The sequence below is a fragment of the Engystomops pustulosus genome, chromosome 1 (assembly GCF_040894005.1).
Source record: "Engystomops pustulosus chromosome 1, aEngPut4.maternal, whole genome shotgun sequence".
NCBI classification, from domain to species: domain Eukaryota; kingdom Metazoa; phylum Chordata; class Amphibia; order Anura; family Leptodactylidae; genus Engystomops; species Engystomops pustulosus.
In genome coordinates, this window is record NC_092411.1 from 269472192 (window position 1) to 269487377 (window position 15186).

General features: G+C 43.8%; 1 protein-coding gene across 1 annotated transcript in view; it reads right to left on the reverse strand.

Annotated features, from left to right (window-relative positions):
• ACOX3 (acyl-CoA oxidase 3, pristanoyl) overlaps positions 1-15186 on the reverse strand; it is a 62983-nt gene that overhangs the window by 16034 nt on the left and 31763 nt on the right. The gene's annotated exons all lie outside the window — the stretch shown is intronic.

Genomic DNA, 15186 nt, shown 5'->3' on the forward strand with positions numbered 1-15186 from the left:
ATCAAGACCGCAACGACCTACTCCAGTGTCACATTTCCCAGCTATTATTGAGCGAATATAACTGTGTTTTCCTTTTTTTTTTTTTTTTTTTTTTTTTTGCTGCTGCTGCTTCTCTGCTGCCTAATTAACAAGGCCATAACAGTGACGCTAACATCATCGAATATAAAGGATCCATTGCTACTTCATTGTTACTAATACTGTCTCCACACTATTGTCTATCTAACATCAAGACTGTGGCGTATTGTTGCTAAATGATAAGCTAATCTAATAACTCTTTGGCTTGCTTACTAATATTAAGTTGATACGGCTGCTTTATTTTTCAGTCATCACTGTGCCCGCATAACTGATGCACTGTTATCCGAACAATGCTCAACAGCGAATTCTTAATAGCTGCTAAATATCAAGCATATTTATTCAATATGTAATGTATGTTCCTGCCTTGCTGTCGTTTAATATTTAGTAGCGTATTATTTTGTAACTGCTTTCTTGGACTTCTAGTACTAAGTTCGTATTTTTGCCATACTGTTAATTAATATCGATGCTGTTGTTTTTTTTTGCTTGCCAATAGGCTGACATTGTAGCACTGTACTTACATTTCACAGTTGTCCATACTGGTGCCCAACTAGGGGATAGGAACGTGGAATAGGAATATACTAACCCTGTTGCTGCCACATATTGTTACTAGGTGGAGTAATAGGGGTCTGTTCTCCTGCTGGGGGGTACTAAAAGTACTCGTTCTTTTGGATGTGTACAATGGGGAGCAAGAGGCAAAACAAAAGCGTTACCAAAGCTAGACTCTCAGATGCTGGAGTATCCCCGGGAGGAAAGAAAAGAGATGGCAAGATGGAAAAATATTTGCAATCACCAGGTGCCCCTCAAAATAAGGGTCATACAAATGGTGAGCGCCATAAAGGGGGCGGGGCCTCGCAGCTTGCCATGGATGACTCCATGGATAAAACTTGTGCTGAGGAGAACACTGTGGGAAATGAGGAGGCTGAGGCGAATGTATCCTTAAAAGATATATCATTGCAAATAACTCAATGCATTGCTGCTGTAGGCAATGGGGCACATTTACTTACCCGGCCCATTCGCGATCCAGCGGCGCGTTCTCTGCACAGGATTCGGGTCCGGCTGGGATTTAAGATGGTAGTTCCTCCGCCGTCCACCAGGTGGCGCTGCAGCGCCGAAAATAATCTTAACGCCCCGGAATGCACCATCCCATAGAAGGTGAAGGTGAGCGCTCCCCAAGCGACACATTTTCGGTTATTAAATGCGGCGGTTTTTCCGAATACGTCGGGTTTTCGTTCGGCCACGCCCCCCCCGATTTCTGTCGCGCGCATGCCGGCCCCGATGCGCCACAATCCGATCGCGTGCGCCAAAAACCCGGGGCAATTCATGTACAAGCGGCGCAAATCGGAAATATTCGGGTAACACGTCGGGAAAACGCGAATCGGGCCCTTAGTAAATGACCCCCATTGTGTTAAAAGAAATAGGCGGTCTGAAAAATGATGTTGGCCTGCTGAGGGAAGATTTTAATAATCTCAGAGGCAGAACCAAGGAGGTAGAAGAACGACTAGGAAAGGTTGAGGACCAAACGTCAGACATTACAAATCGGATTAAAGAATTAGAAAAAAGAGAGTTGGTAATGCAGGAGAAATTGACTGATCTGGAGAATCGGTCGAGAAGAAACAATTTGAGGATTGTTGGGTTCCCTGAGGGGGTAGAGGGCGAGGATGCCACCAAATTTGTTACTGATTGGCTGATGGCCGCCTTCCCAGAGGGGGTCCGCACCGGGGTCTTTCTGGTGGATCGTGCCCACCGGGTCCCAGCCCGTGCTCGTCCGGCTGGGGCGCTCCCCAGAAACATGTTGGTGAGGCTTCTCTCCCCGAGAGATAGGGATAACATATTGAAGGCCACACGTTCTAAGAACCAGCTGAAATATGATAACTCCCCAATCATGATTTTCCCTGACTATCCGCAAGAGATCCAAAAGAAGAGAGTCAGTTATGTCAGCCTCAAAAGAAGATTGAGAGAGAAAGGGGTAGTTTATTCCCTAATGTATCCCGCTAAGTTGAAGATAATATTTGAAGGGAAAGCCCATTTTTTTGACGATGTCAAGGAGGCAAATGAGTGGGTAGAGAGGGTCATAAAAATCTGAGGCCTCAGGCGGCCGCATCCGCTCCAGCAAAAATATTGCTCCAGGATGAGTCCAGGGTTTAAATACTCAGGGCAATGGGGAAGGGGAAGGGGGGATAGGGGGGAAGTGGGGGGTGGGTGGGATTTTCTGGCGGCTGGTGACTGGTACCTAGGTTATACTGAAGAGCAGGGTAAGGAGAGGCTACATATTCCATTTGTAGATAAAGGATGATAAAAGTGCTATCTTGGAATGTCCGGGGTCTAGGTGACAGGTTAAAAAGGAAAGCCGTATTTGATTTATGTCTCTCATACCAGCCTGACGTAATCTGTCTGCAGGAAACACACCTGTCAGATGACAACAGTAAACAGATATATAAACCATGGATAAGCCACTACTACCATACTGCCTTTTCCTCGTATGCTCGCGGAGTAAGTATGATGATTAGTAAGAGGATAAGTTTTGTAGAGCATGAGGTAAGGATAGATCCTTTAGGAAGGTATATTATCCTGCATGCCTCGCTCAATGGAGTAAGTTTAGTTTTGGTGGGGATATATCTCCTTCCCGCCGCCCCATTAGAAGTATTGGTAAAGATAATGAACCAACTTGAGATATACGAGGGGGATCCAATTTATCTGATGGGGGATTTCAACCAGGTTATGAATACAAGCCTGGACAGGCTTAAAAGTAAACAGTATGGTGGAATAACGGCCAAACAGCCAAATACCATCTTTGGGAGGCTGATTACGGAGCTCGGATACAGGGATGTATGGAGAGAGAAGAACCCAGCAAGGAGGGATTATACTTGCTACTCTAAATCATGCAGCTCCCTCTCTCGAATCGACCTAGTCCTGGCTAATGACCCTGGTAGTAATTTGGTGACGGGGATAGCAATAGGGGCAAGAGGGCTTCCAGACCACTCTCCAGTGTGGTTTACAATAAAAAGGTATAATAGCACCGGCATCACTTTTTACAAAGTCAAACCCTTCTGGTTCAACTTAATAAAAGACCATAAAAACTTAAAAGAAGAAATTGAATTTATGTGGGATCATAATATAGAGGGGCAGGATATAAGGGTGGTATGGGACACACTGAAGGCGCACCTGAGGGGGTTGATTCGGGATCAGGTTCTATTTTATAAAAAAAAGAAACAAGAATCTATTCAACTGGTAAAAGATAAGGTTTTAAATCTGGAGAATGAATTTGTGCAAAATCCAACAGAGGAGAATAAAAGACTATGGGTAGATGCACAGGAATGTCTTGGTAGATTTTGTCTAGAGAAAGCTGCGTGGGATCACAGAAGACAGGGCCAAAAAACTATACTGGGGGAGTATCTGTCAATGAAAAGATTGGCGGCATTATTGAAGTCCCAGAATAAGAGCAATACTTTAGGTGCCATTAAAGGGAGAGATGGATCGCTAGTAACAACTCAAGAAGGAATTAGGGAGGAGTTTAGGCTGTTCTTTGAGGGTCTGTACACCTCCGAGTTAGTCTTGGGAGAAAAGGAAATAAGTGAATCCCTGGTCAGAGTACCGGTTCCAAGATTATCAATGGAAGAGAGGGAGGCCCTGGAGCGTCCTCTCAGTTTGGAAGAGCTGGGTGAGGCCCTAAAAGATCTCCCTAGGGGTAAGGCGGTTGGCTCTGATGGAATACCTCCTGAGGTAATACTGCATTATGCTGATGTCATTCTTCCCCGCTTTTTAAGGGTACTAAACCATTCACTGTTGGTGGGTCAACTACCACAGTCAATGAGGGAGGCAATCTTAGTTCTGATTCTTAAGGAAGGGAAGAGCCCCACAGATTTGGACGCTTATCGGCCGATCTCCCTGCTGAACTCCGACTATAAGATCCTAGCTAAAGCTCTCGCAACTAGGTTGCAGACGGTTATACGCTCAGTTGTACATGAGGATCAGTCGGGGTTCATGCCGGGGAGATCGGTCAGGGATAACATCTTGCGAATGTGGTGGTGCATGCAATGCCCTAGTGAAGCATCAGGGACGCGCATGTTGGTTACATTGGACGCGATGAAAGCGTTTGACCGCGTTGAGTGGGATTATATATGGGCGGTTCTGAATAGAATGGGGTTCGGCACACAATTTATAAGTTGGGTGAAACTTTTATACAGCGGGGCCCAGGCCAGGGTTAGTATTGATGGTAAAGCTTCTGCTGCTTGGCAGTTATATAGAGGAACAAGGCAGGGGTGTCCCCTGTCCCCCTTGCTATTTGCAGTAATATTAGAACCCTTGGCATGTAGTATAAGAACAGCGGGGAATTTAAGAGGGCTTGTGTGGGGACAGATGGAAAGAAGAGTCCAGTTGTATGCGGACGACATGCTCCTGTTTTTAGATAACGCAGAGCAGGGCGTAAAGGTAGTTGTGGACCTGATAGACAAATTCGGGCAGCTGTCCGGTATTAGAATAAACTGGAGCAAGTCGGCATGTTTACTTTTGGACTCTCCTATGGTATCCCCGCCCCCGGTCGGTCCTCTCCCGGTGGCTGAGAAGATTCGATACCTGGGTATTACAGTCAGCAATAGGCCAGGTGATTATGTAGATCTTAATATAAAACCCCTTATCTCTAGGATTAGACAAAAAATTTCAGTGTGGAATAGATTGAATCTCCCATTGGCAGCAAGAGTAGTTATCTTTAAAATGGTAATTCTGCCCCAGGTCTTATTTTTATTTCAGAACAGTCCAATGATTATCCCTAGAAGGGTATTCTCTACCTTAGACTCTCTACTAAGACATTTTCTGTGGAAAGGGAAAAATGCTCGTATTAGTTTGAACAAATTGCACGCTTCAATTGATAAGGGTGGATTAGCTCTGCCAAATTTTCACTGTTACTTTATAGCTGCACAATGGCACAATCTTATAGACTACGATAGGGCATTGGTTAAATTCACGCTGGAAAATAAATACAGATGGTTTAGCAGTTTTGATATATGGAGTTTATTAGAGACAGCGGTTTTCCTGAAATTGGATTTCAAGGAAGGAGACTCGTTGTTTGCACTAATGCAATGGGTGTGGGATAGGGTTAAAAATCAAAAAAGGGTCAGGGGTTATTTAAATGTGACACCACTATGGGGATTTATGAAATGGAATCCGTTGCATCTGGATTCGATGAAATTTTGGTGTAATAAAGGGGTTTCGCACGTACATTAGGTAGTAGACGAGGGTGGCCTGAAGCCATTTGAAGATATGGTACGAGAGTTTAATTTGGGAGTCAGGGACTGGTTCTTTTTTGCCCAACTTAGGTGCGCCTTCAGTGTTTGTTTGTTAAACAGGGATTTCCTGCTAGAAGAGCATCCCTTGAGAGATATGTTTACCCCCTCGAATAGAAAGGGTTTGATGTCTAGAGTATACAAATTATTGACCAAAAGTGAGACTGACCTCCCGGCAAAAGAGTGCTATGTAAAATGGCAGAAAGACATACCGGATCTGACGGAGGAGGAGTGGGTGGACTCATTGTATATGACTAGTAGGAATATCAAGAATATGTCCCATATTGTATCCCAGACCTATATTGTACATAGAGCGCATCTATCACCAAAGCGGTTAAATTATTTTTGGAAAAAAAATGAAGAGAGGTGCCCCAGATGTAACTTGCTGGACGCGGACGTCGTGCATATGCTGTGGAGGTGTCCAAAGCTGCATCGGTATTGGACTAATGTTGTGAATAAACTGCAGAGTGTATTTAGTTGTGAAATTCCGTTAGGTGTACAGAATTGTATTCTGGGCACGAAAATTGGTATTATAGGCACAGCGGGCTGTATCTCGAGTGTTTTGAAAGGTCTACTGATGGCTAGATTAATAATCCTAAGACACTGGAAGGATAAGGAGGCCCCCAGGGTAAAGGACTGGGAGGGGAGACTAGACACTTTATTCTATGCAGAAAAATACGAAGAATATGAAAAGGGTGTAAAAAAAGTTGGAATGAGGGATAGTTGGCTTAACAGACCGAATGAGTAATAATGTGCTGTGGCCCAAACAAAGAGAGCAAAAGCTTCTCCAAAATATAGTCACTTGTTTCACGTACGCTCTTGCGATGATACTTATAGGTATGGAACTGATGGTGGTCACCAGCTGCCAGGAGGATGGGGTGGGATGGGTGGAAGTGGGGATAAAAATATAAAAATCCTTCTCTTTTATCTCCACTGTGTTTATAAGAATGTGTATCCAAAGTGGGACTGTGTATTAAGTTATTGTAAGAAGCATGATTGTGTACGCGCCCATGACAATTCTCTTTTTTTATAATGCATATTGAATGTTTAATAAACAATTTATAAAAAAAAAAAATGTTTGTAATTGGCTCATCTGAAGCATGTGATGAGTCACCTGCTTGTGCCATCACTGAAGGTCCTATTTTCTTGCACTCCTCACCTACTGCCCCTCCCAACAAGCCTCTGCTTTTCTCTAGCTGTCCTATATGGTTTCCCAAAACATGGTAAATGGAGATTAGCCTGGAGGGACAAGGTAAAACCTCTGCTAGCAGCTAAACACCTGCAGATAGCTAATAAGAGTAAATTAGAGAATTGCTTATTTTTGCTCAGTGCAGATTTATGCAAAATTTTTATGCTTTACAGTTATATAGCACTATACTGTCATATAAAACTCTTATTATCAGCTCAAGTGGTAACATAGCTGATCTGGAGAGTGGTGCTTTAGTGTAAGGTCTGCACTTGGTTTCTATAGTACAGGCGGTCCCCTACTTAAGAATACTCGACTAACATACAACCCCTAGTTACAAACGGACCTCTGGATATTGGTAATTTATTGTACTTTAGTCCTGGGCTACAATAATCAGCTATAACAGTTATCACAGGTGTCTGTAATGAAGCTTTATTATTACTCCTGGTTCTTATGACAATCCAACATTTTTAAAATCCAATTGTCACAGAGACCAAAAAAGTTCTGGCTGTGATTACAATGATAAAATATACAGTTCCGACTTACATACAAATTCAACTTAAGAACAAACCTACAGACCCTATCTTGTATGTAACCCTGTATATAAACACATCTAATGCTCGACCGTGGCAAAGCCTCAGATCCCTAACAAGATCCAACAGGACATTACTGATCGCTCTGGCCCGGAGAGTAACTCCCCCCTTCCCCCACTTGTGTACCCTCCACCCTCGGCGTGCGTGAACCCACAGCTTCGCTAAACATCTGATGTAATATTCTTTGAATTCTTTTTAATTGCAAATAAAAATTACATGTAAATGTCTGAGAGTGGAAAGTGCAGCACACTTTATAGGCTGACGTGTGTTTTGGATTAAAAAAAACAAACAAACGTAATATAAAGTTTTTGGCAAAATCTAAAAAGAAAGGAATTATCTGGATGACTCCTCTGATTAAATTTCCATCATTTTCACTCATTTGGTTAAATGAAATGTAAAAAGTATTTCTTAATAAAAAGCTGTAAAAGTATAACGCAATGCTGATTAACCCCTTAAACCTTTGCTCACTGTGGCACAGTATTTAAAGGGGTTGAATGAAGTTTACATGCTTTTCCCTTATTCAAAGTGGATAACACTCTGATCGGTGAGAGGACCCCCAGTGACCCCGGAATGGAGGTCCCATTCTCACTAATGGGCAAAGCGGCAGGTTCAGTATGCATCCTACTGCTCCACAAGAATGAGAGTGTTAAACAATGAACGCTGTGCTCAGCAATTTCTATGGGAAAGCCAGAGATACCAGAGCACTGTGCTCAGCCATTTCCAATGCTCTAATTCTATTGAATGGAGCAGCAGGACACATTAACGAGAAGAGGATCCTCATTCCCTGGAGCAGTCAGACCACCATGTTGGTGCATAACATACAAACCTGCATAGAAGAGGAGAATCCAGCAGACAAAGACAAATTCCTCGACAAATCAGGAATCAGCAGGGAGTTTAGGTTCACCCCTGGATAAGCGTAGGTTTTTTGTGTGTTTTCTGTCTGTCCAATGGACAAGACATGGAACCATTATTGTCAATGTAACTAGTCGAACGCCCTTCCATGGATGAACAGTGAACACCTAGGAACCCCCCCGTTACCATAGACCTCCTATAGGCGACTCTACAGGATCTGGATCAAGTCCATGAGTGGACAATACAAAGTAAATAAAGAAGCAAAATTCCTCCAGAGTTATAGAAATAATCATGTCCAGATACGTTTGGAGATGTGGATTGGTGGCGGCAGACTGCTAGCTATGCTGCTCCGCCTGAGGGGGCGGCAGGGTTAGGTCGTGGCAGTAGGTCGGCTACTAATGAAAATCCTAGATAAATGTATCACACTAAAGTAATCAGAGCTTCTCTGTAATATGTTGAGTCATCACGGTTCATGAGAAATTTGCTGCTAGTAGTTATGACCATATGTTGAGCTCATGTCTCTTGAGGCTGTTTAATAGTCTGTCCTACCTTATAGAGAATCTCTCAGCTTATTATTCTGTCTTATGTCAAAGCAATATAAAACAACCCCAGGGATGTACTGATAGTGGCGTAAATAGCACAAACTGCTAAAAACCTGAGTTCTGATGGAATACACTGGTCTCATAGTTTTTGAGTCTGGTGTATTTATGAGTAGAGCACTTCCGCACTTCACATAGCAGTGACTGACAGTCTTCTTTGTATGTATGAGGATACACGGTTACTTGATTATCACTGCCTTAAGTAGCAGAGAAAAGAAGTTTCCTAAAGTTTATGCAAAAACCAAGTGAACATTCAAGGTGAATGGTGCCTGCCCTGTTCTGAATCAATTCTTTTACAGTTTTCCAGATCTCTGCTTGCTGTCATTCTATAGGAAGCTTCATTGTTTACTTCCTGTGGATAAAAGCCGGCCCTTGGTCTTTGGATGTTACACAGGTGCACAGCTCGTTATATCCCTGGACATTTGATGTCACACAGGTGCACAGCTCGTTATATACCTGGCCATGTGATGTCACACAGGTGCACAGCTCGTTATATCCCTGGCCATGTTATGTCACACAGGTGCATGGCTCGTTATATTCCTGGTCATGTGATGTGACTGCATGACATCACATGACCAGGGATATAATGAGCCGTGCACATGTGTGACATCACATGACCAGGGATATAACAACCCGGATTCCTGTGTGACATCACATGGCCAAGGATATAACGAGCCGTGCACCTGTATGACATCACAAGGCCAGGGATATATAATGAGCCGTGCACCTATGTGACATCACATGACCAGGGATATATAACGAGCCATGCACCTGTGACATCACATGACCAGGGATATAACGAGCTGTGAACCTGTGTGACATCACATGACCAGGGATATAACAAGACTTGCACCTCTGTGACATCACAAGACCAGGGATATAACGAGCTGTGCACCTGTGTGACATCACACGACCAGGGATATAACCTGCTGTGCATCGGGATGAATACTGACTGCATCACTTAGACAACATCCTTGTGTGTGGGTCAAAGTTAAACCAGTTAGGTACCAAAGTGCCTAAAGACCTAAAATACAGGTCTTACTAACTGTAATTTCATCCATTAAAAGCACAGAAAAAAGACTAAACCATTAAAAGACTAAACTATTCAGAAACAACTGCCTGTAATATACTGAGAATCGTCTGCTCCCCACATAAAGTCACATTTTTCAGCTATGGCTCATTGCAGACGTATTATCACAGCCCTTAACATGACCCAAGAAAGAATAAGTAAGCAGAACATGACAACTCGTGTCGTCAGCGACCTGCCAAGTCCTGTGATGGATGAGCTGGGAGTCACCATAACCTGACGCAGAACAGTCTCTGGTCATCTGCTAAATATTTAGGTGTATAACACCTGAACATTGTACATTATGGATTCCCCATAGATTAGGGTCTGTCAACCCACAGCAGAACATAGTGGAGTGGTGTATGCATTCATCTCTATAGGCATACCTCCCAACCGTCCCCAATCCTGCGGGACAGGCCCGGATTTCGGGCTCCGTCCTGCTGTCGCGCCCTGTGGGAGGTATGTGTCCGGTCCCTATAAGGTGAGGGCAACAGAAAAGGGAACATTATAATACCCCCTTTTCTCTAGCCCCACCTTACAAATCCCCCAGTCTGTTGCCCCCTTGATGTAGACCACCACCCGCCCTCTCATTTTCTTTTCTGTTTGAAAAAAAAAATCCCATACTCTCCTTTCCCTGCTCCTCCTTATCGCTCTCCTTCTCTCTGCAGCCTCTGTATGTGGCTCTGAAGCCGACAGATGTCATGATGTAATCAAATCGCGTCTGCCGGTCCCAGTTACGTGTACAGCGACTGCAGAGAGAAGAGGAAGAGAGGGTTGCTGCGGCTTTGGTTGACCCTGAAAAAGTTTTATGCCCACTGCCTGGGTGTTCCAGGGTTTGGTCTTTGGCCACGGCCTGGTGGTTATGGACCACCGTATATGACCATTGATGAAAATGGACTTCTTCTCTGGCCTAAGAGTGTGACAGTCTAAGGAGCACTCGACTCTACAGGGGACATTATCGTGGACTATTTTCCACCTTGGTGACACGTACGAGCACCACTCTAGCAGGACTCAGAGTCTTGGAGTTATCGTAGGGTTCCTTATGATTTTGGAGAAGGCTCGATGAGAAAGCCAAGCCTTCCGTGCTCACTACCCCAAGTTGTAGAGTCTATACTGCCGCCGATATACAGTTAACTTCCAGGAACGGAAAGAAAAACACCCAAACATTTTCTCGGGAGATAAAGAACATCTGGCGGTGATGTCCAGCGGTCATTCCCATGACTCACAGCTGTTCTCCGCTTCACTTCTATTGTTTGCAAATAAACTATGATTACCTCCGAGTCATGTGTTGTGTAATCTGCCGAAGCGAGCGCACGAAGTGGGGTGTTTATCAGCGTCTCTGCTGTGTGTGAAGGCGTAAAATGTGCGAGCATCAAAGAAGCAAATATTGGGAAATCTGGCCAGACATCATCTGGAAGGAGGGGCCAGACATTACCATTGTCTTCTACTGTTCCAAGCCTTGTTGAAGATCATGAGAGGGGAATATCTCTCTGTATATTATTATCTACTATCTTATTCTGATGACTCCTGAGTCAGAGGAGGTTATTCGTCCCATATTGGTGGACAAAAAAGTTGTGAATGTCACTGTCCCCAAAGTAAAAAAAAAAAAAAATATAATAATTATTATATATATATATATATATATATATATTTTGACTGTTCATATATCCACCAGTTACATCATATTCTCCTATAGCCTTCATATACAGGCGGTGCCCTACTTAAGGACACCGACTTACAGACGACCCCTAGTTACAGACGGACCCCTCTGCCCCCTGTGACCTCTGGTGAAGCTCTCTGGATGTTACTATAGTCCCAGACTGCAATGATCAGCTGTAAGGTGTCTGTAATGAAGCTTTATTGATATCCTTGGTCCCATTACAGCAAAAAAATGTGAAAATCCAATTGTCACTGGAAAAAAAAAAATTTTTTTGTCTGGAGCTAAAATTATAAAATATACAGTTCCGACATACAAATTCAACTTAAGAACAAACCGAAAGAACCTATCATATACGTAACCCGGGGAGTCAGATGTCACAGGAAATGTTTGTATTTCAGAAACAAAAAGGGAAAATGACATATCTGATCCGAGAGCAAGTAATGGGAGAGGGGGCCAATCTTATAGGCCAGTGATGGCGAACCTATGGCACGGGTGCCAGAGGTGGCACTCAGAGCCCTTTCTGTGGGCACTCAGACAATCAGGACAAAATCCACCAAATCTTCCTGCAGTCCCAAGCAACTTAAGAGATGCTGCACGCGGCGCTATTTTAAAGCGACACTTCACTGGCTGTTTGAAACTGCGGATAAAGTGAGAATGTTTGAAATGCCATGTTGGCACTTCATGGTAAATATTTCATTTTGGTTGTAATTTGGGCACTCGGTCTCTGAAAGGTTCACCATCACTGTTATAGGCTGTGTCCAGAACACAGACTCCATCTTGGATCATTGCCAAGTTTTTCCAATGGGAATGAGGAAATGTGGCATATCAAAAAATTATCTTAATCAGATTTGTAATCTTGTGGTTCAAATGTTATGAATACAGAAAGTTGCAACAACAACCAGTAATGTGCCCTGTGATGCACAGCTATGTGATGTGTAGTCCCTGGTGCTGAACACAGAGTTGAATCCAAAAGTTGTCAAATTGATGGAAAAGTGCAAAAAAGTATAAATCTTGGCATAAACATGAATTGGCTGTAGAACAAACACATGTTCAGCCTATATCTAACCAGCCTGACTCTGCCATACACATGTATCACGTGAGGCTGAGCAGTGTACGTATATGTATCAAATTGAACTAATCAGTCCCCTTCAACATCTGCAGTAAGGGGGGAATCTGACGGATCCCATACACAATAGCTGGGCAGGTTCCAACAACATAACTCTAAAGCTGTATGGGTTACTTTAAGTGAGCTACAATACTTTGTTAAGGAAAAAAGCTTCTATGTTCCATTTTTCTGTTCCTTTTTTCTCTTGTAGTGAGCAGTGTTACTGAAAGCCTTCTCAAGTCCATGGCAGATAGATGAGGAGAAGAGGTTAAACACATTGGGGGTCATTTACTAAGGGCCCGATTCGCGTTTTCCCGACGTGTTACCCGAATATTTCTGATTTGCGCCGATTTCCCCCGGGATTTTGGCGCACGCGATCGGATTGTGGCGCATCGGCGCTGGCATGCACGTGACGGAAATCGGGGGGTGTGGCCGAACGAAAACCCGACGGATTCGGAAAAACCGCCACATTTAAAAAACGAAAAAAGCTTGCACTTACCTTCACTCAGCCGGTCTCGGTGTAATCCAGTGTGTTCCGATGCTCTTCAGCGCAGCAGCGACATCTGGTGGACGGCGGAGGAACGGCCTTAGTGAATCCCGGCCGGACCCGAACCCACCTCAGAGAAGGCGCCGCTGGATCGCGAATGGGCCGGGTAAGTAAATCTGCCCCAATCTGTTTACATCTAAAGAATAATTAACTTGATAATTAACCTAATAAGGAGATAAGGCTTTCCAGATGTCTATGTGTGAGGAGTTAAATCATATGATACTTTATCAGCTTCTCCTTAGCTGTCAGTGTGAGTACAGGAGGGAAAGCCGATATATATATACACAAAAAGAGGGAAGAAAGGGAGGAAAGCACAGGACAAATATACTTGATTTTATAAGGAAGGAGGCCATGGATAACACAAATAAGAATATTACCACAGTCACAATGCCTGGATCTATGTGTAAGTGTCCCTGGTTTTTCATGATGGATTTTGATGGTAGATTTAGTTTAAAGTATATTATATGTCCTTACAGGAACACCAAAACACAATACACAGGCGAGAAACATAGCCAATCTCTGTTATACGGCCTATACTCATGGAGGTGAGACCCCTCTTTGTAGCACATCTTGCTCTGAAGCAATCTGGGGGTACAATCATTTATTATATAGTCACCCTAGATTGCCCCACACCTTTTCAGACGTGACATTGTAGTTGAACTCAATTCACGTTATCAATTACCGCACTCTTTGTACAGGCGTGACGTTGTTGTTGGAAGAGAGCAGCCATGTTTTTCTAATCCAGGACAACCTGCTGTCACATCACATATCCCCTTCTTCTTTTCTGAGCCATAACAACTAATTGCCAAAGGCTATAAAGACGCTATATTAAGCTTTCTATAAAAAACACACTTCAATTGGATTGACTATATTGGCAATCTTATATTACAAGTTTGTTGCATGTGATGCCCAGCGAGAGATGACAGACGGGAGAGGCGACTGCAGACACGACAGAGCGAGACGCTCCCTGCAGACGGTTCGGGTGTGGAGAATATAGTGGCTCCAGGGAACTTTATCTTCTGACAATATATTCCTGTGACCTAGATTCTAGATATACGTCTGCTAGTGATAGTAAGGGAAGTGCCAGGCGTTGGTCATAAGGAGAATATACAGGGGAACACATGATAAAAACCATCAGGGCACAAACACACGGGATGTATATAAAATAAAGATTCCTTACACAATTGCAATTGCATTTTGGTGTAAACTTCAGTTTCATTTACGGTATATTTACCGTAATATATTTTTAGGAGGGAGCAGGGAGCTGAACAGTATATATCTAAGGCTACATTCAGACGAACGTGGCTCTCCCCCGCCTCTCTCCATAGAGATATATGGTAAACGGCGCCATAATACGGGAAAAGATGGAACATCTCCGCTCCGTACGGCTCTGTGCGCCCATTGCCGGCCAATAGGGAACATATATACAGCAGCCGTATATAGGTCCCCCAACGGCCGTCTGAATGTAGGCAATTGCGGTGTTTTTTTAGTTTTAGCTGATTCATATTATTGTGGTTTTCACAGCAAAAACAAAAGAGAGCGGAGCAGATGTAGATGTAAACTTGTAAATTATCGAATATCCTACCCCCGCACTTACACACACATTACACAAATCATGCGGTAAAATGGCGGAATCTTAAAGGTTCAAAATCTATTGTGTTGTCCCGAAATTAAGCCATAGCAAGAATTTTCAACCTATTTGGAATAGGGTTCAAATATAAGCTCTATATCCCAAAAGTAAGACCTATATACAGGGGGGGGGGACATTTCAAATACCTGCAGAACCATAGCACCTAGAACCGCATTTGATGGTCATTTGTTTGAAAAGTGTCCAATCTGACAGCTAAAGATCTCATTCACACGGCCGTGTGGTCACCTGGATCGGATCCCAGGTGTGGCACATGGCTGGTTGTTGAAGGGAGGGGGCGTGAGCACTCCTCACCCCCCATAATACACTGTGTGCTCACCCCACTGTGACCGGGTGCCATAGACCTCTACAAGGTCCGTGATCTGGCTGCAAATTGTGTGAGAGTGCAACTATTCCCCCCTTACACCACCTCCACGCTAAGTGAAGGGGGCCATGGCAGGCTGGACTATGCACCACATATAACCTGGGTTATAAACAGGCTATAGCGCAATTCTGCCTGGTGTAGATTAGTCCGGCAGTGCAGCAGGCCTCCGGATATATCAGGAAGTCAGAACCTTTTTATACATCAGGCTCATG